Raw genomic sequence first — 21814 nt, forward strand, 5'->3', positions numbered from 1 at the left:
TATTGTATCTCAAATTATAGCGTCATAATGATTACTTGTTCTTATCACTTAATAATACAGAATTCATCATATAGAAATAAAAAAGCTGAATTGTGCACTATTTGAACACCTTGCCTGCCTGCAGCACTAAAGGACTCCGTGAGAGACGTCTGTCTCGCCCTAGCAGCACCTGTCCCTGTCCACTCCTCTTCAGTTCGCCTCAACATACACTCGTCATATTCTGTAATACGATTTACTCTGAGGTGTTTGACAAATTTGTGGTGGTGCCACAACACCTCACTTTCTTGCCACATGTATCGCAAACCACGTCTCAGCTGTTTGTGGATGTAAAATACGTCCACACATAACTCCAATTACGCTCAGCCATTGTTGTGAGTGTGCACGCCAAGGGGCAGCGACACATTTATACAGCTGTATTTCGCACATGACTATGAAAGGCAGAAGAGAGAGTAGTTCCTTCCAATGTAGACAATCCGAATGAAATAAGTTCTTTCCACTGTGTTCCTGTTAATGATAAACTACAAATTTAGCCTAAATTACTAAAGTATTGATATTTTAATGTGAGAATCGATTCTAGAACATAAATGACTGGTATCAGAGGAATTGATATTTCAGTATTGATCCGCACATCCCTATTAAAAACTAAGAACTTCAGAGTCACATTGCTAGCGAGCGATTGAATATTTAAGTAAATTTGACAAGCTGAACGCACTCTGTACTGTGGTCTACAGCCAATCAAGACACAGAACACAATGCGCTATAAAAAAACAAACAAAAAAAAACCAAGGAAAATTGCACAAAAAAAATCTGCGAAAGAGCGAGACTGCGAAAGGTGAGCCACGTTATGGCGGGGACCACTGTACAAAGCAAATTCAAAAGTGTTAAATGTTTTGGTGTTAGTAGTCTTCTTGCAAAAGTAGAGTTAATTTTACTCTAAGTAGAGTCACATTCTTTTAATGTAACTCTGAGGTGTAAAATGATAGTAGTTAAAATCGAGTGTTAAAAATGAGTGTTTCTATGTCAAATCTGGAGGTGTTACAATGGAAACATTAACTCTTGACCTCTTAACTCTGAACTCCTACAGGGGCTATGACACCAATAGAGTAAATTTACAGACTCCGCCCCCAGCACCATAGGCTCCAATCGAAGCTGAAGTGAAGCCGTTTCAGAACATTTTGCTCTACATATTTGAGTTGTTTGCAATGCTTGGTAAGTCATTTTTTCAAAGATTGTTTCAATTATTATTATTATTAGCTTTTACTTCTGTGGCTCTTTGGAGTTGAGACAAAGCTGTGTGAAAGGCATTAGCCATGTTGCTCGGTGATAGCATAATATTCTGTTTTAGCTAGCTGAAAGGTATTGTTTGCAGGCAAATACCACAGCCTTGAAAAAAAGCTTGCATGTGAATTTTCAGTCACATTTTTGGTCAAATACACCTAAAACAATGTCTAGAATGTGAAATGTTGGTATAATGGTGCTATTTGAAGCCTGAAAATGAACTCCCATAAAAAAAATTAAAAAAAACGAGCAAACAGCAGTAGCAGATGTCCTCACTGGGTTCTACATTAGGATTTAGATCCCTCCAGAGTTTTGTGCACACGGTTTAGGTAAAAATGAAAAAGGTTGAGGTTTTACATTTAGTTCAGTATTACCTGCTGCCTGTGTCCTTGTCTTTTGGGAAAATACTTTACACAAGTAATGGCTCAAAAAGGATTTCTTTTTTTTTACTGTGCTGCAATTGTTTACTGGATTATTTGTGCCATTAATTAGTGTCAACTAATTTTTATTCAATCTCCACATAGGATATGCTTGTGAAGATGGAATATGGGGGAGAGCAGAAGTGCGTTGAAGTTCCACAAAGGGATGAATGAAGGACATGCATATTGTATTGAAGAAATAAGTGATGAGAATGCAGTTATTTGCATTTACCAGCTCATCTATGTCAGACCTTTTGATAAACAAAATTCTAATGAAAGTGAGAACATGTACACTGTTACATCTTTAAGAAAATGTTTTGAAATTGTGGTGCACAGTTCAGAATAAATGTTTATTTAAAAAAAAAACATTGCGTCTTTTTAGTAAATGTTTATTTCCAAAAGAAATTTCTAAAAGTTCAGAACAGTAAAATTCCCGCTTTTTAGAATTAATTAGAAGATAACTCTTACGTAGTTAAACTAAAATATTGTTTGAGAGTTAATATATAAACTCTTAACACCTAGTTAGCATTAGTAAGTGTTAAATTATCAACTCCAAACAGTTAACGTACCAACTCTCCAAAAAGAGTTAAATTAACACTCTCTGGTGTGGACCCATATAGACACTTTAATGGTGTTGAAATCAAATCTGACAGTGTTAATTTGGACATGCTGGATTTGCTGTGTACTGTCTAATATAAAGACATACACAGTGTACTGTCAGTGTTGAGGATGAAAATCAGGCAGGAGAACTCATTAAACACCCCCTTACATCTTGTTAAATTCTGAAATCCACAAACAGCAGCAGATCAACTGATCACAACCTGTACACTACGAAAATCTCCTGGGGCTCTAAATAGAAATTATTATGAGTTATGATACTTTTCCCCACATTGAGCCATTACAACCATTACAATTGTTCCCCTACTGACTAACTCCCCAATTTGGTCCCAAATACGACCTAATTTCTCAATGGTGCGACTAAAAAAAATCCTAGGTCGCACCAGTGCGACCAGCCGTTCGAGTGAAAGAAAGAAAGTCTATGCAACTCTGAAAGTCTATGTGTGGCCAACAGCAGACAACATTATGCCCTATCATGGCCTAACTGTGCTGCTGAAGCGCCGCAGCACCGACTCCGTGCTGCTGCTGTTCGATTGATTTCTGTGTCATGCAAGTGTCTCTGCACAGTTGGCAGAAAAGGGAAATGACGAAGGAAGGCTTCCCCACAATAATCCAATAGTGCATGGTGACACCTGCATATTCTGCCAATGTTCCGCCAAAACAGATCCTAGGCTGCACCGCTGCGACCAGCCATTCGAGTGAAAAAACAAACAAACAAACAAAAAAGACTGCAATTCTTAAAATCTCTGTGTGGTTAACAACAGACACCAGGGCTCACAAAATCGCCCGGGACGTCGGGCTAGCGATTTTTCCAGTCGGGCTACAAAAATCCATCTCAGTCCTGCCCATCAAGCTATCGTAGGAAGGAAAAATATATGTCAATGCTTTTGCATTCTTTCGCAAATGTAGCTGGGTAATTATGTCATTGGCATCGATGAACCACTGTCAATATGTGACATTTGAAATGGCGTTTGAATTTGGGCTTGTTTTTTGCTTTCACTTTCACTTTGCGATTGCACGAACTGTGTATAGAGATCAGCAGTACTGATTGGTGAATGACAGATTAATTGCGCACTAATTCCTCTGGCATAGTCTTATCAATCGTTAGCTTACTATTCAAACATGACAAGTGAAATCTCCCGCAGCAAGCTTAAACATGTCATAGAGGTTAATTGCTCAGAGAATCGCTGACCGTTATGTAAGTACGTGTGTAAATGCAGATGGATTTACGCAGGAATTTTAGTTCTGCAGAGCCAAATAAGACAGGTCAGGGTGAAGAAGGGACAGTCAAAGAAAAGCCTACCACAAAATGGAAAAGTTATGACAAATCAGACTATGAGGCAAAAACAAAGCGCAGCTTTTTTGGTTTCATGGTCAAAAGAATTTCTGTGGTTGGAATATAGTAAGCTAAATAACATAATAACATTTAATGTTCTGCCGGGTGTGTTGAGTTTCCCTCGATTTCTGAGTTGACAAGCGCCTTTGTTATTGGGACCAGTAATTTTAAGAAAGACCCCTCATCAGAACCCATGAGAAATGCAAAAGTGCGTTATTGCTCAGTCTGCAGTATCTTTCCTAGAACAAACACCAATTGCAAAAAACATACTAAAAATAAACCAAGCACAACAAGAAGTCCTGAAAAAGCTGTTTAGAACAGCATACTATGTTACAAAGAGTGAACTACCATTGGCAATATTTAGCAGTCTTTGCAAACTTCAAAAAGCAAATGTCCTAGATCTTGGTTCCACTTACCTCTTACCCGTGATTTCAGTGGAAATTTCAAATTCAGGATCTGACACAGACTGATTCATGTTCTACACAGTTCTAACAAGTTCATATAAATTTCTGTTCAATTAGAACCAAATATTTGAGTTGATGATTGTAATTTTTATACAGTTTTTGTAATTTGTGTTTTAACTATTTTTTGATTGCTGTTTTGTTTCCTTTACAATATTATACTTAATAATACTGTAAAGGAAACAAAACATCAATCAAAAAATTGTCCTTTTTTTTTGTTTGTTTGTTTTTTTAAAATTCGGGCTACTTAAATTTATTTTCGGCTACCAAAAACTGAAGAGTGCCTGCCCGAAGGGGTACCAGGGATTTTGAAATTTTTTGAGCCCTGGGAGCCATTATGCCCATATTGTGGTCTAAACCAATCAGATATTGAGATGTTCAGTTCAAAGCCTTTGAGGCACTTTTAATTTTGACTTTCTTTTTATTTTATATATCTTGAGATATTTTAAGTTTAAATTTCAGTTCAGCGAAGCACTTTAAGCACAAGAACGTTTTCAGTACCGTATTTTTCGGACTATAAGGTGCACTTAAAATCCTTTCATTTCCTCAAAAGTGTGCCTTATGTATGAATTCTATTTGTGCTTACTGAACGTGAACAGATTTATGTTACACAGCACTCAAAAATCTGTCAAAATGTTTTAGTATGACTTCGGTAAGCAATGAAGCCACACCGCTTGACGGACTGTTGGAGCATTACAGCTACCATAGTCAGGAGCCTTGCAGATTAATACGTACCGTGCTTCAACATAATATTACCGTATTGCGTGTGTATAAGGACCCAAAAATGGCACCTGTTAAGAGACATGCTCATGAAGCAGATTTCAAATTCTATCGGTCATGCAGTATGACATGGGAATAGAGCAGCAGCAAGAGAATTCAACATTAATGAATCAATGGTACAAAAGTGGAGGAAGCAAGAAGAATGCATTTCATATCTTAGTAACGTACGTCTGCCATAGAGTTGCTAGCTTAGTGGGCATCAGTGAATTGAACTGGCATTTACTTTCTACTGAAATGATAAATTCAAAAAAACGGACAACCATTTAATTGCCCATATTCATCTGATTTCTAGCAACAGAAATTCAGCAAGTGGTTATTAAGCAGAAAGGTGGATAAATAATGGTAATACAGCTAATGTCCTGAGAAGTAAGTTTCACAATTGCCATGAATGAGGAGGCTTTGCATCCAGCTTGCGGTGTGTGTGGCAACTGCTACAGGCAGGACCTGAAGCCAGTCAAGGTGCATCTAGATATGCGTGGCATTAAAAAAAGCAAATACTAGACCAGGGGTGTCAAACTCAAATACACAGTGGGCCAAAATTCAAAACTGGAACAAAGTCGCGGGCTAACGTTAATATTTAATAAAAAATCTTCCTCCAGATATAAGAATGAATCTTTTCTTATGGACTCAAACAAGTTTTGCTGAAAAACTGAATATGGAACAAGCAAAGCTTAATACTAAACTATATATATATATATTAGCTGTATAATACCAGTAGGCCAGCTCTAATAGTAACTTGGTATGGCTTTGCGGGCCAAATTTGGCCCGCGGGCCAGAGTTTGACACCTATTTACTAGACTAAACGCACACATTTAGATAGGGATGGGTATCGAAACCCGGTTCTTGTTGAGAACCGGTTCCCACTGTTCCAATTCCTTGGAATTGTTTGCCATTTTTGCAAACGATTCCCTTATCGATTCCAGTCGCCCCGAATGACGTCACCACGTTGCGGAGCGTCATTTACCTGGCAGTAGGGCTGCTCAATTAATCGAATTTTAATCACGATTACGATCTGGGCTTTCAACGATCATTAAAAATGACTGAGCCGATTATTAGCCCCTCCCTCATTTATCCGCGACACCTTATAAACTGGTCCTGGCGCAAAAAAGGTTGGAGACAGCTGATCGAATCGGCAAAGCCTGTTTCTGGAATATTATGGTTTTGTTCCTGCAAGCGCTTTTTATGCAATTTTTGCAAAGCTTTATGTGGAAGGAAACCGTGACCGAGGACAAGCTGATGGCATCAGATGTAAGTACAACTCCTCCGGTTTCATATGCAAAACAAATTATTGCGCTAGCTTACACGGTTCAGGTTCTACAGGGATTTAAAAATAGTTACACAACACAGAGCGTGCTGCTCTGACCGGCTTTAAAGGGTTAACAATGACTTTAAAAAATAATATAAAATAGTGTGCAACACCACTGAAGTTTTTTTACCTCTCTTTTCAACCAACAGCAGTCACTCTCCTCTCCAAATAACTTCTGCTTAGCTTTCCGAGCTTCCCTCGGGTCCTCTTAATCAGCGGTCTCCAACCTTTTTTGCGCCACGGACGGTTTATGCCCGACAATATTTTCACGGACCGGCCTTTAAGGTGTCGCGGATAAATGAGGGAGGGGCTAATAATCGGCTCAGTCATTTTTAATGATCGTTGAAATTCCAGATCGTAATCGTGATTAAAATTCGATTAATTGAGCAGCCCTACCTGCTATTACTGTGCATTTAGGTGACCATGATGAGAGAGACAGAGTCTGGCTGCCTCAGATGCTGGCAGTTCTCGCTGCAGTCTACCGGTAGCGTCTCCTTTCAGGCAGGATAGACGAATGTCACCGAGCAGTGACTAAGTTTGTGGTAAAAGGCTTGCACAGCAGGTGCCCCCGATTTGCCACAGCAGGTGCCCCCGATTTTCAGTAAGTGAATGTGTTTAATTGTAGGCAGGGACATTACTGGATATTCTTGTTTACACAAGAATATCCAGTAATGTCCCTGCCTACAATTGCTACAGAATAATTTATGGAAAATGGAATCGGAATCGTGAAAATCTTATCAATACCCATCCCTACATTTAGATGTAAAATTTCTGATATGTTCACAGTGAAAGCCTCACAAGCCTCACATCTAGGCAATTTAGCTGTCAGGTTTCAAAGGATATGTCAGCTGGTTGTTGAGTTAAGATATATTGATGGTACATAGATTACCAACTTTTTAGCTCGATTTCCTTGATGTTTCAGTTTATTTGAAGTGTATGTTTAAATGTAAGCATCCCATCAGATCATGGGGAAAAAAATTCGTTTTTGTTTTTTTTTTTAAACTAATTTGTGGTGCTAAGCACAGTGTCATAGACAAAGGACTGGGATGCAGTAGAGCTGCAGTACATGTGTGAAAAGAGCTTATGGTGAAACTGTGAACAATAACATTCTCTTACTCACACGCCAATTGCACAAACGCTGGGGATGAAGCACTAGAACACAGCAACAGGCAACCCCCATCATGGATAAAGAAGGCATCCAAAGAAATCCCCCAACTCTCTCCCTCTCATACACACGCAGGAAGATGAAGGAAGGGGGGAGAGGGCATGCAGAGTGCTGGCATTTGGCTCAAACAGACGCTCACAAAGCTCTTGGGACCCCAGAGATGCAGGAAAAGCAGGGGGAGAGTGAAGAAGGAGGAGGGGTTGCAGCAATGCCATTTCCAAGCAGCCAGCCTGTGGAGCAAGGCACTTGGAGAGAAGGAGAACAAAAAGAATAGAGAGAATAGCTGCATCTTCTCCTCCCCCTCCTCTCTTTCTTCCATGTGGAGGTCAGTGTGCTCAGTGGGGAGGATCAGCCACTGCAGCCAGTCCTACAGTGCTCTGCAAAGTGCTCTCACATATTATCTGCAGCAATGCAGCCCGTGTCCTGATATGCAGCCACAAGAACACAGAAACAACGTCAAGGCTGGAACATCTATCAGTATACTGCTAAAAAAAAAATCCCGTCTAACATCGGAAGCCCAGCCTCATCCAGCAATGTTACACTGTCAGAAATTGCTCAGAGCTGCTAGGCTTTATTGTGAAAGGAAAATGTTAGTCATGAGGCTGAATTGTTAATAAATATGACTACAAACCTGTTTCACTTGATTGCAAAAATGATGCAGCTCTAAATCAGCACCAATCTAACAAGTTTAGGTTTAGGTAATGAAATATGCACATGCCACATTATCATCAAAAGTACCTGGAAAACGAAGGTAATCTAAACATTTCTGCCATCTTTAAAGGCAAATCTCTAAATTTTTAAATCCCACATCACACACGATAATTACCACTCAGAGGCACAACAAAACATCTCCAGCTCAGTTCACTTGTGTTTCCTCTGTATCATGGACAACTCATGACACCTCCTACACAAGACAGTTCTGAGGCAGCAGAGCTCCTTCCTCAGACTGACTCAACCATAAAAAGTGCTTCAGGAAATTATTCCTACCATTCTCTGTAAGTATAAGACGTGGTTGTTCAAACATACATATAGTATGGGGTTTTTTTTTTCAATTTAATTCAATTTATAAATGGGGCCAAATCTTAGCAACTGTTGCCTCAAGGCAAGTTGTAGCACACATAGAAAAACAAAACAAAACCAAAAAAAAAGCGTTTCAAAAGAAGAACTCATCATGTTACATTCCACAGCATAAATCTAAGTATTTTGTGTCCTAAATATGAATATTGAATTGCAGTTTTCTGTTAGTGTTTACTCTGAGTAATTCACTCACATGGGACAAAGTTTAGACAAAAAGGCTTATAGTTGCATCACTCCCACAAACTTAATAACCAGGTTTAAACAAATCTACAAATAAAATATGAGAAATATCTCATACAAGATGATATCTTTTAGTATGTACAAAAAGCTATAATTAAACCTGCCACACTGCAGTCTAAAGCAGCTACTGTATTCCAATTAGACCTTGCATAACAGGTAAAGGACAAGGGTGTAAAGAAGGAATTGTTTAGTATGATAAGAGGTGATGATGAAGGGAGGAACTGTTGGGAAAGGAGGAGTGGAAAAGGAGCTGCACGGACTCTGGCAGGGCAGAGCCAATTAACAGTGGATGCCTAGCTGGTGTTGTCTACCTGATGAAAGGTGAGAGGAGGAGGAAGCACCTTCATACTCTCTCCATCTTTCTGGCATACACACACACAGTAGCAGATGTGTGCAGATACGCACATGACCGATTTAAGCTGACATAGCAGTCTTTCTCTCTCCCTAATATATATATATATGCAATGCTTTTTCTGAATACTAAACAGTAGAGAAAAAAAAGGCACCTCATTGCTATTGGTGGAAAAATGTATCATGTCGACAAATAAAAAAAAGTGGCATCATGTGGTATTTTATTGTTTCGGAATGATGTGAAAAATTTGGGAGTGACGGCAGCGAGATCCAGCGGGCGAGAGAGAGAAAGAGATGTGTAACGTTTAGGGTGGAGTGCATAGCTAGTGTGTTGTGTGATTGTTGTTTTGCTTTGTGTCAGTAAGGGTACTAATGAACGTCACAAAGGAAGACACCATCTCCACTGAACAATGTCTCCAGGTGGAAAACCGGAGGAATCATACGCCTGTTGTCAGGCCTGCAGGGTTTATCCCTGTGGTGTTCTCCCCTGCCTTGTGGCGGACAAACTTTTTTTTTTTTTTTTTTACTGGCAAAAATAATTTGTGGGACATCTTATTATGACAGCTGATTGTTCTCTCATTTTAGTTTTAGTAGTTTTTTTTAATGGTTGTACAAAAAAAACCCCCAAAAAAACAATGAAATGAAAAAATAACTGTACATGCAGACATAAGATTGTGCTGAAAACAATGATACCACACAAGGCAAAAAAAAAAAAACATTTAAAGGTGAAATATAAATGTAAAATCAAAAGCAGTCAAATATGGCCAATTATAATCTGGAACTAAGTGGGTTAACTTTTTTTGCTAGGCCCCCCTTTGTTTTACAAGAATAATGCCCCCTGTATCCCACTGTAACTTTACTGTATAAAGAGCTAACATCTCCAAAATGTCAGGAGTAAGTTAGTCATTACAAGAAGTGTTTGTGAACTAAAAATCAAGAATGTGGGATACTGTCTGTCCGTGATTTGGAGAGCCCAGCGCTGCTCCCGATGCAGGGAAAACCAATTCTGCAGGGGAGACCTCCCTTGGCACTTGTGCAGGTGAAGCCAAAGGGAAGACATGCTTCACCATATTTTCTAGTCTTTGGCTTGGAAGGAAGTTGGTTTGGAAACATATTTGGCGATGCTTCATCTCCTGCTTTGCATTTGTCTGGGAGCCCCATCAAAAACCTGTCCACTATGCCATCAGTCTCCAAGCGTGTTTTTTTTTGTTGCTTTTTTTTTGCCCCGGGGGGCGGGCCCCACACTTTGGGAATCTCTGGTTTAATTCAACAAAGCATGAAAAACTTAGGTTTAAATTTTTCATGACAGTGCAGAATTTCTGACATTTCCCATATGGAAAAGAAATAGTAAAAACTTATATGATTTACTCATGAAAGTGGCCACTTTCTCATTACTTTCATACATTGTTTTAGTAAGTATCCAGAACATACAAGTTTCATTATATAATTTTTCAAGGGATCTTATATCTGTTTTCACTCTTGTATGCTTTTCATACAAGTTTCACACAAGACAGATACAAACTTTATAAGATTTATATATATCTTTTCCATATAGGTTTGTTTAAGTGTAAGCATGTAACAATTTTATTTTTTTCTAACAAAAAACTTAGACTTGTGTTTGTGAATGAACCACCTCAATTGTGTAGCTTTCTGGATTTTATACTTATTAGGCTACATATTTATTTATTATACAGGCTATACAGTAAAGTTGGGCGATTAGACGAATATATTGACTATTGACAATAGGGTGAGCCTATACCCATCATTTTTACAAGAGCGATTCATTTATTTATCATTTCCCCATGAGTACGTTTGCTAATAATGTTGGTTGAAGCTTACAGAAGCAGTCAACAGAAAAAATAATACCGCTGTTTCAACAGCACACTCTTCCAGCTGTGAACAAATGCACCCTCCTCAGAGTGCACCAAAATGCAGCGACTCATTTACTGAAACTCATAACAGAAAGAAAGAAAGTTAGTTCAGAAAAAAACAAACATTTTATTTCTTTCTTCTTCTTTTTTTTAAACCCACAATGGTGGGGAGGGAAACAAAGAGAAATTGGCTTCTTTTTTCCACTATAACCGTGTTTACAGGCAGCTCCGGTGTTTGTCTTACACACTCAACCAAACAACAAATACAAAATTAAACAAACAGTTAGGGCTGGGCCATATTATACCATTCACGGTAGTACCAGTATAATGTTAGGCAACGATAGGAAAATGAAATATCGCGATAGAATATGAGTAAAACGCGCATGCGCAGTGCCTTTGTTTTCATACGCACATGGCCAATTGTTGAGTGAAACAGATGAACCAGAATTGGTTTGTAAAAATGGTGCAACTTCAGTGATGTGGAACTGGTTTGGTGTTTGTCAGTCAGATACACGACAAAGCACATTTTTTTGCAGAACATGCAAGCGGCCGTCGTTATTGTCGTATTTGTCGGACTAAGATGCTCTTAAATGTGGGAGTAATCTGGGTCCTAAACTCAGTATACTTCAGGTCAAACGAACACTGCAGCATCACTGAGAGTTAAAAACTGTCTAAATTCTTTCATCTTTAATAAAACGATCAGCATTACTGCTTTACCAGGTGTAACTATGAAGTTTAACTTCCAGGCATCCATGAAAACAAAATTTATTACATTTAACGGAGTTAGAAGTTAGCAGGAAGCTAGCGGAAGTTAACTCGCTAGTTTCGCGAGTTACCTAAGCATGATATTGCATGTTCTGACTGAGAGATTTCTGAAAAAATTAAAACGTACAGCTCTGTTATCACTTCCAACATAAATGAAGACAGGAAACTAAACAGCAGTGACGTTTGTAGGGTTACTGAAGTTGGGCTAGCTGGTATATAATGATGTGCTACGTGATCGCTTGCGACACAGCTATGTTAGCATAACATAAACAGTGAAGCTGGAGGACGAACACTAACACTTTTCCACTTATAAAAGTTAACGTTAAGGTTCCTCATGGTTAGAGACAAATGCAATCGCATGGCAGGATGCTGTAAACGGACCAAACTTCAGTCAGGAGAACAACTGAGATAATCCATCCACAATACGAGGTTAGTCATTAATATACTGCAACAACATGGGAATAGAGCAGCTGCCAGAGAATTCAACATTAATGAATCAATGGTACAGAAGTGGAGGAAGCAAGAAGAATGAGTTTAATAAAGTTTGATTTATCTGACTGCTTTGTTTCGCTTAATGTGCCTTATAATCCCGTGCACCTTATGGTCCGAAAAATACGTACTGCACCTCTTTTTAACTTCAGTGGATATTATACATGGTTATGCTCAGGATATGTCAGCCCATTTCTACTGGAAATGCCTTTTGGTTAAACTTTCAGCAAGGAATTTGCATTTGCACTGTTATATTTTTATAAAGCTTTAATGTACATAAAAACCAGTTTCTTGTTTAAGTGAAAATAAATGGAAGGTTGTCTTTTTGCGCTAGTAATGTTGTGGAGTTGTATTTTGTCTCGCATCAATTATATCGTCAGTTATATCGTTATTGCAAATTTTCAAATATATATCGTGATAAATATTTTTGGCCATATCGCCCTGCTCTACAAACAGTTACTTAAAAATCAAAATGCCTCTTCCAGCGAACATTAAAAAAAAAAAAAAAACAGATTCTCTGCCGTATTGTTAAGTCTACTGTTAAGTCTTTGGTGCATCTCAAATAAATAAATAAATAATCCCAAAAGTAGCTATATTAATACTGAAACAAACAAGAAAAGAAGGCAAAATATTCCCTCCAAACAAAACTTATACATTGTAATTGCGCAAATCAGTCCGTGCATGATTATATTGCTTCGCCCATCAAAAAGTCTGCACAAATATATCCCCTATTGTTGGTTATTGGACTGACGATTGTCAGTTGGAAAATTTTTACATATCACCTCGCCTCTGTCAGTGCGCCCCAGGGTGGCTGTGGCTACATTGTAGCTTGCCATCACCAGTGTGTGAATGTGTGTGTGAATGGGTGGATGACAGGTTGTGTAAAGCGCTTTGGGGTCCTTAGGGACTAGAAAAGCGCTATACAAATACAGGCCATTTACAGGCCATTTACTATACAGTACATAAAATTAAAATTCACATGTAACTGAAACGTTTAATTATGCAGGCTACAAAAAATAAATTAAGTTTAGATTATATTTATATGAAACCTGTATACTTACTGAATATGTATACTTCATTTTAACCATATGTAATATCTACATATGTGTGTGTGTGTGTGTGTGTGTGGGGGGGGGGGGGGGGGGGGGGGGGGTTTAAAAAAGGTTTTGATTTTGCCACCCCATTTGATGTCCATGCCGCCCTAGCAAAATTTCTTTAGATCCGCCCCTGCCAGTGCACATGGTGAAAAGCGCACACGCAAGCTACAGACTTTTTCATTAATGCAGCTCCACCCTTAAGATCGGCCTTACTGGCCGCTAGTAACCTTGATGACATAGCTTCTCTTCACACACCTCCCCTCAATGCCCACGGGACACTTAAAACCAGTCCCAGTTGTTGCTTCCATCTGTATGTCTGCAGCAACACACATGTTAACCTCGAAACTAGAGCACGTCTGCATCGCATCACATCACAAGAAGCATCCGAGGATTTCTCCCGAGCGCGTCCAGTATCATGAAACACGACGATTATTTTTATCATCTTCGTTCCACTCCCAGAGCACTGCAGCTCCGGCGATATGAGCGCTGCTGTAGGCGACAGCATTACAGAAATCATTCACATAAAGGTGCGACGGAGGCCTGCTTTGTGTGTGTGTGTGTGTGTGTGTGTGTGTGTGCTAAAGTTGCATGACCAGTACCACACAGCTGGGCTAGTCCCGGTGGAGCAAAGACAGCTACACAGCGGTTCAGTCATGGCGGCTGCAGCGGAGACTGGACCACTAATGGTCGGAGCCCGCCGACCACCGTTTTCCCTCCATACCGTGAGGTAGCGCGCACCTACTGCGCTGTAACACGGCGAAAGCAGCAGCTAGAGCTCATCTCACCTTCACCATCCCTGTTTTCAGTAAGGAGAAAAGAAAATGCACTACCGGCTCTCCAGAGCCGTCCCCCGCATTCACTTCGCACCTTTGCCCCCCACCAGCCCCTAAGCTACATGCGGTTTCCCGCGGAGCTCACCCGGCCACGCTACAGAAGACCTCGGTACGAAAGTCCGTCCAACTCCGCACGATCCTCCAACAATGACTGCAGAATGTCCGCTTCGATCTGATCCGCGCCCCCGCTCTGCTGATGCTGCTCCGCGAGCCGCGCGCTCACGACGAGGCCGGGGCGTGTGCAGAGATGCACGGGCAGAGCGCAACCTGCCGGAGATGCACAGATTTAACCAATTCTTTGCTCCATTTAGTCAAGTCAGCTTAGCTAAAGCTGTCACTAAACAGCTTGCTTTCGCAGTTTGCTTTGGTTTATTATCCATGTGCAACCCGTTTTGCAGCATTTGGCTGATTCTGAGCAGAGTGAAGGCCTTTACACTTCAGGATTCCTCCATCAGTAGAAACATTCAGATCACTGTGGTACAAGTTCATCTTGCCTTCCTCCGTAGATGCTTGATTTTGGTGTCTCTTTATTTTCGGCTGACAGCAGAGGTGGGTCGAGTATCCAAAAATTGTACTCAAGTAAGAGTAGCATTACTTTAAAATATTATTACTCAAGTAAAAGTGAAAAGTAGTCTCAAAAAAAGTTACTCAAGTAAGAGTAAAAAAGTACTTGGTGAAAAGACTACTCAAGTAGTGAGTAACTGTTTGAAATGTCCAATTTATTTTTTTAAATAAATGCTATCAGACAAACAAAAATTAATAAATATACAAATCTTAGTATTTTCAAAAGGAATATATGTAAAAACATCAACAAAATAAGGCATAATAATTCTAATTTCCAATTTCAGTTTTTCACAACATAAAGCTTTTTTCACCAATACCTACAGTAAATAATATAAATATATAAACAGTGCAAACAATTTCCAGTGACAAGATATGCTGTAAACTTTATATTCATTTTTGCGCCAAATGGCACAGCAGCCTCAGAGAAAACATTAGAACGAGGCATCTTCAACATACATACAAAGCAGCTCATTTTACCATAAATTGTATAAGTGTGCATTTATTTCTGCATATTTAGCAAAAATGTGCCATTTCTTCACACAGTGAAGTGATGGTTAAGGTTCTTTCTGTGAAGCTGTAACTGTTTAGCAGTGAACAGGAGTCCTGCATGACTAAGAAGTCCTTCACAAGCTCCAGATGCAGGAAGAGCTGTACAGATTTTGATTGACAGCTTCTTGATGTGGGGAAAGCCATGCAATAGATCCACACCTCCAGTGAATGGACATGAAAGGTACCTCTCCAGCTCCCCTGCTTCTGGCTTTCCTGAGCCCATGGATCCATTTATCTTAGTCGGTTAGGCTGCTGTTTGCGCTGGACTCATCCAGCTCTGAGTCTAGGTGATGTCTGATGAAGTTGAGACCTGTGGAAAGAGGTATGGTTTCCAAAATAATTAGGTCTGGTCATTATAGTGCTGTATACACTGCCAAGCTGCGGATGTTTAGCAAGTAGATTTGATTATACTAGAGATGTTTTTTACTAACTCTTGCTGAAAAACAAAATCACCCGCAGTATTGCCTTCTGTTTTAACAGTTAAAGAAGTAGAGACGAGCTGTTTGCATGTGCGTTGAACTCTAGCGTCATTAACCAGGCTAGCTGTTAGCTTATAGGCTATAAGCCTGAGCTATAACGGTGTGTTCACACCGAACACGATGGACGCGAACAAAACGCCCCAAACGCCCCTAATTTGACGCGTGCACATTTGCACCTCTACGCGTGTCCAAGAAAAATCCATCGCGCCTCAAAATTGCATTGGAAATGTGGGAGGGATGTGGGAGGAAGTTGTGCCAGACCGGTACCTTTGCTAGATGGCAGCTGTCGAGCTAGCGTTTGAAGAGAGAGTCTCCCTTCTCCATTCACTTTCCCTCGCCCAGTTTGAGGACCTGTTGTCCCGCGTTGGTCCAAGCATTGCCCGCCTAGACACCAACTACAGGCGCTCAATCCCACCTGCAGAGCGCCTGTCCGTCTGCCTGAGGTTAGTTAGTTACTAAGGTTAGTAGTTACTAAACAACTACCGTATACGGTAGTCCTTTATTGATACCTGTGCTAATATGCTAAACTATTGTTTATAGACTGCTAACATGGATGTGCTATGCTATCAATGAATGCCGTCGGTGTTTACTGATAGCAAACTGTGGTACGGAGATGACTGTTTATAATATTTCTAGTGATACTCAGAAGGTCTCATCAAGTCCTGATTTAATTCAATTTATGCTGTTATCAGTGTTTGCATTGATAGCATGGCTGTGGTGTCACATCAATTTATGCGCTCGGTGTTTGCTGATATCAAACTGTAGCATTAGGACCACTGAGTTAACCTTTGTAGTGATACTCACTCCTTTTTATTTAGACCTGGTTTAATTCTGGTATAGTTGAATATTTGTATATAACCCCTGCAGCTGTCAGACTCTATAACAGGGGTCACCAGCCTTTATTAAAACAGAATTAGATAAAACTGTGAACAGTTTGGTTCATCTTTAGTTACATGGTTCTATCTTGATAAGCTATGTCTTATCACAGATTAATTTTTCAAAAATATTAATGATTTAAGCAAGGAAAGAGCTACATGTCAACATACAACTCTTTATTTCTATTAATGTCTTACTTCATTCCTACCTGATTGACATGTTTAGGAATTATGAGTGATTGGCACACTGTAGTTGTAAACGTTGCTACCAATCAAATTATGATATGTTAAAGTTAAAATAAAACACAACTGTTTTAGATATTATCTAATATACATTTTGTAATTATCCTTATAATTACAAAATGTTTTATGTAAGATTTAAGTTTTGTGATTTAAATCTGACATCACAAAAGTTTTTGGAATTTGACTAATGTATTTTGTAACTGCAGTACACATAATACTAATTTTGAACAATTTTGTTCAGGTTCCTTGTCACCAGGGACTCCTTCAGGACCATCGCGTTCAGTTTCAGAGTCAGTGTGTCCACGGTGAGCCAGATCACCCCCCAGGTAGCGACGGCCATCTGAGACTGTCTAGTGGACGACTTCATGGCTGTGCCTTCACCTGGAGACTGGCGGTCCATCACAGAGGGAGCGCTGGAACTTTCCTCTGTGCTGTGCAGCTCTGGATGGGAAGCACGTCCAGACAAAGGCACCCCATATATCATATAGGAGACACACACATTGATATACACTAAATATTTATTTCATTTCTTTTTTGTGGTGCCCAAATTTATGCACCTGCTTGATTTTGTTTAAACAATTATTGCACACTTTTTGTAAATCCAGTAAACTTTTTTTCACTTCTCTAATATCACTGTGTGTCTCCTGTATGATATTTAACTGACATTTTTTATTGTAACAACCAAGGATTTATACAGGAAAATAATGTCTATTAACAAGGTTGCCCAAACTTTTGCAACCCACTGTATTAGTATATTTTGTCATTAGTATAATATGAAATAAATTCTACATGTGTCAAGTCGTGTGCCAACATTTGCTGTGTAGTAGAACTGAGACATTAGTCATTATAAAAATTTATTTGAAATAATATTAAAATTCTCAAACAGAAAAACATTAAACATAAATATATAAAATATAAGAATTTACAGAGAGACAGGAATTAAAAAGGACCAGCTGCTCTCCAGAGCAGGAACAAGGCTGAGGAGGAAATGCTCCATTGGAGACTGGTGTGGACTCTTCAGGGATACCAGGATGGCCAGCTCCAGCGCTGATGGACCGTCCCTCATCTGCCTCGGAGCCGTCCTCCTCTGTGGGCCTGTAAAACAGCACAAAACACAAAGAAATGAGAAGGCTGCTACTAGATTTTAATTTCAAGATTGAAAAAAAAACAAAACAAAAACAGGATATAATCAGATTGGTTGTAGATATTTAGTAAAGGTGATCACAAGGCAATCCCACTGACTAAAAAGGTATCAGTGCTTGCTGTACATACCTGTGGGTGCAGCAGCAGGAGCTCAGAGACTGGGGATGCTCTGCTGCAGAATCAGTTGGTTCTATCAATACAGTATTAAATGTTAACAGGTTGAATATAATAATCAGAGTAGACAGTGGTCCCTCATTTATTGCAGCAGGGGTTCTCAGAATAACTAGCCCCTGGTCACGCACTTTATATACTGTTTTCCCCACACACATGAACATTGGTCACAGTTCTCACAATTGATTCTCAAAGTGCAAACCTTTGTAGATTGCAAAACGTAAAAGTATTATTATGCCGTGGTTTGTCTTCATCTGCCTGCCACTTTCGTGCGCCTTTTTCCCTCGTGGTGCAGGTGTCTATTTCCTTTTTTTTTTTTTTTTTGTGTCCCGTTTGGATCTTTAGCCATCAGAATTGTTGTCTTAAGGCCAAGAAAGATGCCAAGCGGATTTATTTTACCAAGTGGATCATCATGGCCTTGCCATATTGGTCCATTTGATTGACCTTTATTATAATTATGAATTTATTTTATTTTCAGTTGCTACAAACGGGACAGACATGACTGGGGGATAGGACAGGGAGAAAGAATGAAAGAGAGAGAGGGAGAGAAAGAAAACCAAAGGGGAGAAGAGACGGTGAGAAGGGGGGGAAGAAAGAAAAAAAAAACACCTGGGTCGCCTGTATGGAGAAAAAAAACAGAAGAGAAAGCAAACAACAAAGAGCAACATAATAAAAAAAACGGCACCATCACAATAAACTAGCTAGCAGTAGATATCAGTAGATACTAAATAATAAACGATATTGTGCAGCACGCAAGATAGACAGCGCACAATGTGCTTTGAGGCAGCAGCCAAGAAAGCTGTAGTCCGCGTCTTTGAATACCCGTGTGTACACCTGTGTGCATACCTGTGTGGATCAGCATGCTTGCATTCCAAAGGTTTCTCCATGTAACGATCTGCTAGGGAGTGTGGGGAGCCACAGCCCCGTCCTCCAGGGTATGAAGCAGGTATGCGTGATTCAAGATGGCGCAGAGTATGGCAGCCTTGTCGCGAGCTCCCCCAAGCAACAGCTTTTTTCTGTGTTTAATTTTACTTTTCCTTCATTTTTTCGCGAGTAGCACATGTCTCCTTGTGTACGACCGACAAACCTTACTGGACATAAAAGACGGTCTTTCTTATAACTTTCCGGAGTTCAAGTTTTGCAACACGGACGCTCCGTTTGCAGACCCCCCATTCATCTCACCTGAGACGCCTTTGTTCTCTGGCCCTGGAGGCCGCAAACGCCGACGCAGAGGGAGAAGATCTGGCGTTCTGGTTCGACTGAGATGGCGCACTAACAGACCACCGTTACCCAGTTTATTACTGGCTAATGTGCAGTCTCTGGAGAACAAGCTGTGCGAGCTTCGGGCACGGATCTCATTCCAGCGAGAGATGCGGGACTGCTGCGTGATCTGCCTCACAGAAACCTGGCTATCGGACAAGGTACCGGACTCCGCAATACAACTACCGGGGTTCTCCGTCAATCGCGCGGACAGGTCACAGGATCTTACTGGGAAAAGCAGAGGCGGTGGTGTGTGTTTCATGATCAACAACAGCTGGTGTGATTATGCGAACGTGCACCCGGTCAAATCCTTCTGCTCACCGGACCTGGAGTACCTGATGATTAAGTGCCGGCCATTCTGGCTACCGAGGGAATTTACAGCAGTGATTATTACGGCTGTTTACATTCCCCCACAAGCCGACACTGACCGAGCACTCAGGGAACTGTACAGCGTGATCAGCAGCGAGGAAACCGCACACCCAGAGGCGGCGTTTATCACAGCCGGAGACTTTAATAAGGGAAACCTGAAGAAAGTCTCACCCAAACTCCACCAACACATCCACTTTAACACTCGTGGAGATCGGCTACTCGACCACTGCTACACCTCTTTCCGGGATGCGTACAAAGCCCTCCCCCACGCCCCATTCGGCCAAAACTGCACATTCCAGGGTGGCCTTTTGTTGTGGGCAGTCTGAGGTACACCTGTGCACTACTCATGATGTCAGATCAGCATCCTGATGTGGCACACCTGTGAGGTGGGATGGATTATCTCAATATAGCAGATGTGCCCACTACCACACATTTGGACTGATTTGTGACCACTGTTTGGGAGGGATGGTTATATTGTGTATCTAGAATGAATTTTAGGTCTCTACGTCCATCCCATGGGGAATGGGAGCAGTAACAAAGGTGTTGCGTTTATATTTTTGTTGAGTGTATATTTATTAGTTTTAGATGTAGCTTGTATTTTGCTTGTTTACATTATTGTATTTTGCACAACTCTGTTGCTTGTGAAGCTCGCACACAAGAATTTCACTCACATGTGCTGTACCAATGTACCTGTACATGTGATGTGACAATAAAAGTGATTTGATTTGATTTGATTTGTATGGAGGAGATCAAAACTCCAGACATCCAGAGGCCCCCAGAACACAAGAGACCAAGGAAGACCAACAGAGGGACAGCCGCGCCACTGTCCCAGTAAGAGCTGAGAAGAGTCCCAGATGAGGGCTCACTCAGCAGCCGCGGAGCAGAAGCCAGGGGGAGTTGCAGTGACGCGCCCGTGAGCTCCGCCGGCAGCCAGCTGTGCCTCAGTGACCGACACCCCACCTCTGAAGTGGCCCGAGCGAGCCCCAGGCTCCAGGCCCCGATAAGCGGCCGCCAAGGAGTGAGCCGGTGTGTACCCGGACGCCCACCCCCAGACACAAAGAACCACCAACGCATCGACACCTGAGGGAGTCCGCCACTGGCAGGGGAAGTGGTGGTGGGTGGAGATAGGCCTCCAAACCTTGGAGGGCCTGAGATGTCCCCAGAGAGGTGGCATCTGACATATAGACACAGACATACAGGCACACACAGACACAAACATCCATTCCCACTAGGGCTGGGCGATATGACCCAAAATTCATATCTCGATATTTTTTAGCTGGATGGCGATATAAGATATATATCTCGATTTTTTTTTTTAAGCCATAAGTTAAGAACAAAAAGAGAGTTCCTAGTCACACTGTGTCCCAGATGTCACACGGGCACTTTTATTTACATACAGCGTAGATGTACATGAAGAAATTACTCAAAAATAAATTATCAGCATTTATTAAATAATCATGGTCCATAAATAAAAGAAAACAATGTTGTTTTTGTGCATAACAAAAAGCTCACAATTGTGCAGTCAAAATGTAAACTAATAGATGCTGAGCATAATAACAAAGAGACAGATTTCATAGCTGCACCACGTCTCTGAACAGGTGCCGTTTGTGGTCCTTATACACACACAGTACGTATCACTCCGCGAGGCTTCTCCTCGGTAGCCGTAATCCTCCGACAATCCATCAAGCGGTGCAGCTCCGTAGCTTAGCAAAGTCATATTAAAACATTTTTTGACAGATTGCTGAGCGCTGTGTACCACATAAAATCGGTTCGCGGTCAGTAAGCACAACCAGAATTCATGCATAAGGCGCACTGTCGATTTTTGAGAAAATGAAAGGATTTTAGGCCGTGCAGCCCCTCCGGGCTGCATGTCGTTAGCGCGGTTAGCTCGCTAGCGCGGTAAGCTCGCTAACACGTTGACGCCGTCCAGCCCCACGCACGGTAACTCGCTAACGGAGATTTTCCGCTTTGATCTTGTCATTGCCTGCAGGTGAAGCTATGGGGGAGGGGGAGTTGTGTTCAGTGAAGGAGAGGCGAGGCCGAGTAACGTTGCGTAGAGACAAAAGTGGACGGAA

General features: G+C 40.9%; 1 protein-coding gene across 5 annotated transcripts in view; it reads right to left on the reverse strand.

Moving 5' to 3' along the window:
- fat3a (FAT atypical cadherin 3a) overlaps positions 1-14288 on the reverse strand; it is a 182592-nt gene extending 168304 nt beyond the window's left edge. For all 5 annotated transcript variants that reach the window (XM_086260683.1, XM_086260681.1, XM_086260682.1 and 2 more), the window contains exon 1: positions 14172-14288. The gene's annotated coding sequence lies outside the window, so the exon portion shown is untranslated. The remainder of the gene's footprint in view (positions 1-14171) is intronic.
- Between the last annotated feature and the right edge of the window lie 7526 nt (positions 14289-21814).

This window comes from Aulonocara sp. 'chitande type north' Nkhata Bay, linkage group LG14 (assembly GCF_057382095.1).
Source record: "Aulonocara sp. 'chitande type north' Nkhata Bay isolate Kocher_YH1m ecotype deep benthic linkage group LG14, A_spYH_male_GT1.1, whole genome shotgun sequence".
NCBI lineage: Eukaryota > Metazoa > Chordata > Actinopteri > Cichliformes > Cichlidae > Aulonocara > Aulonocara sp. 'chitande type north' Nkhata Bay.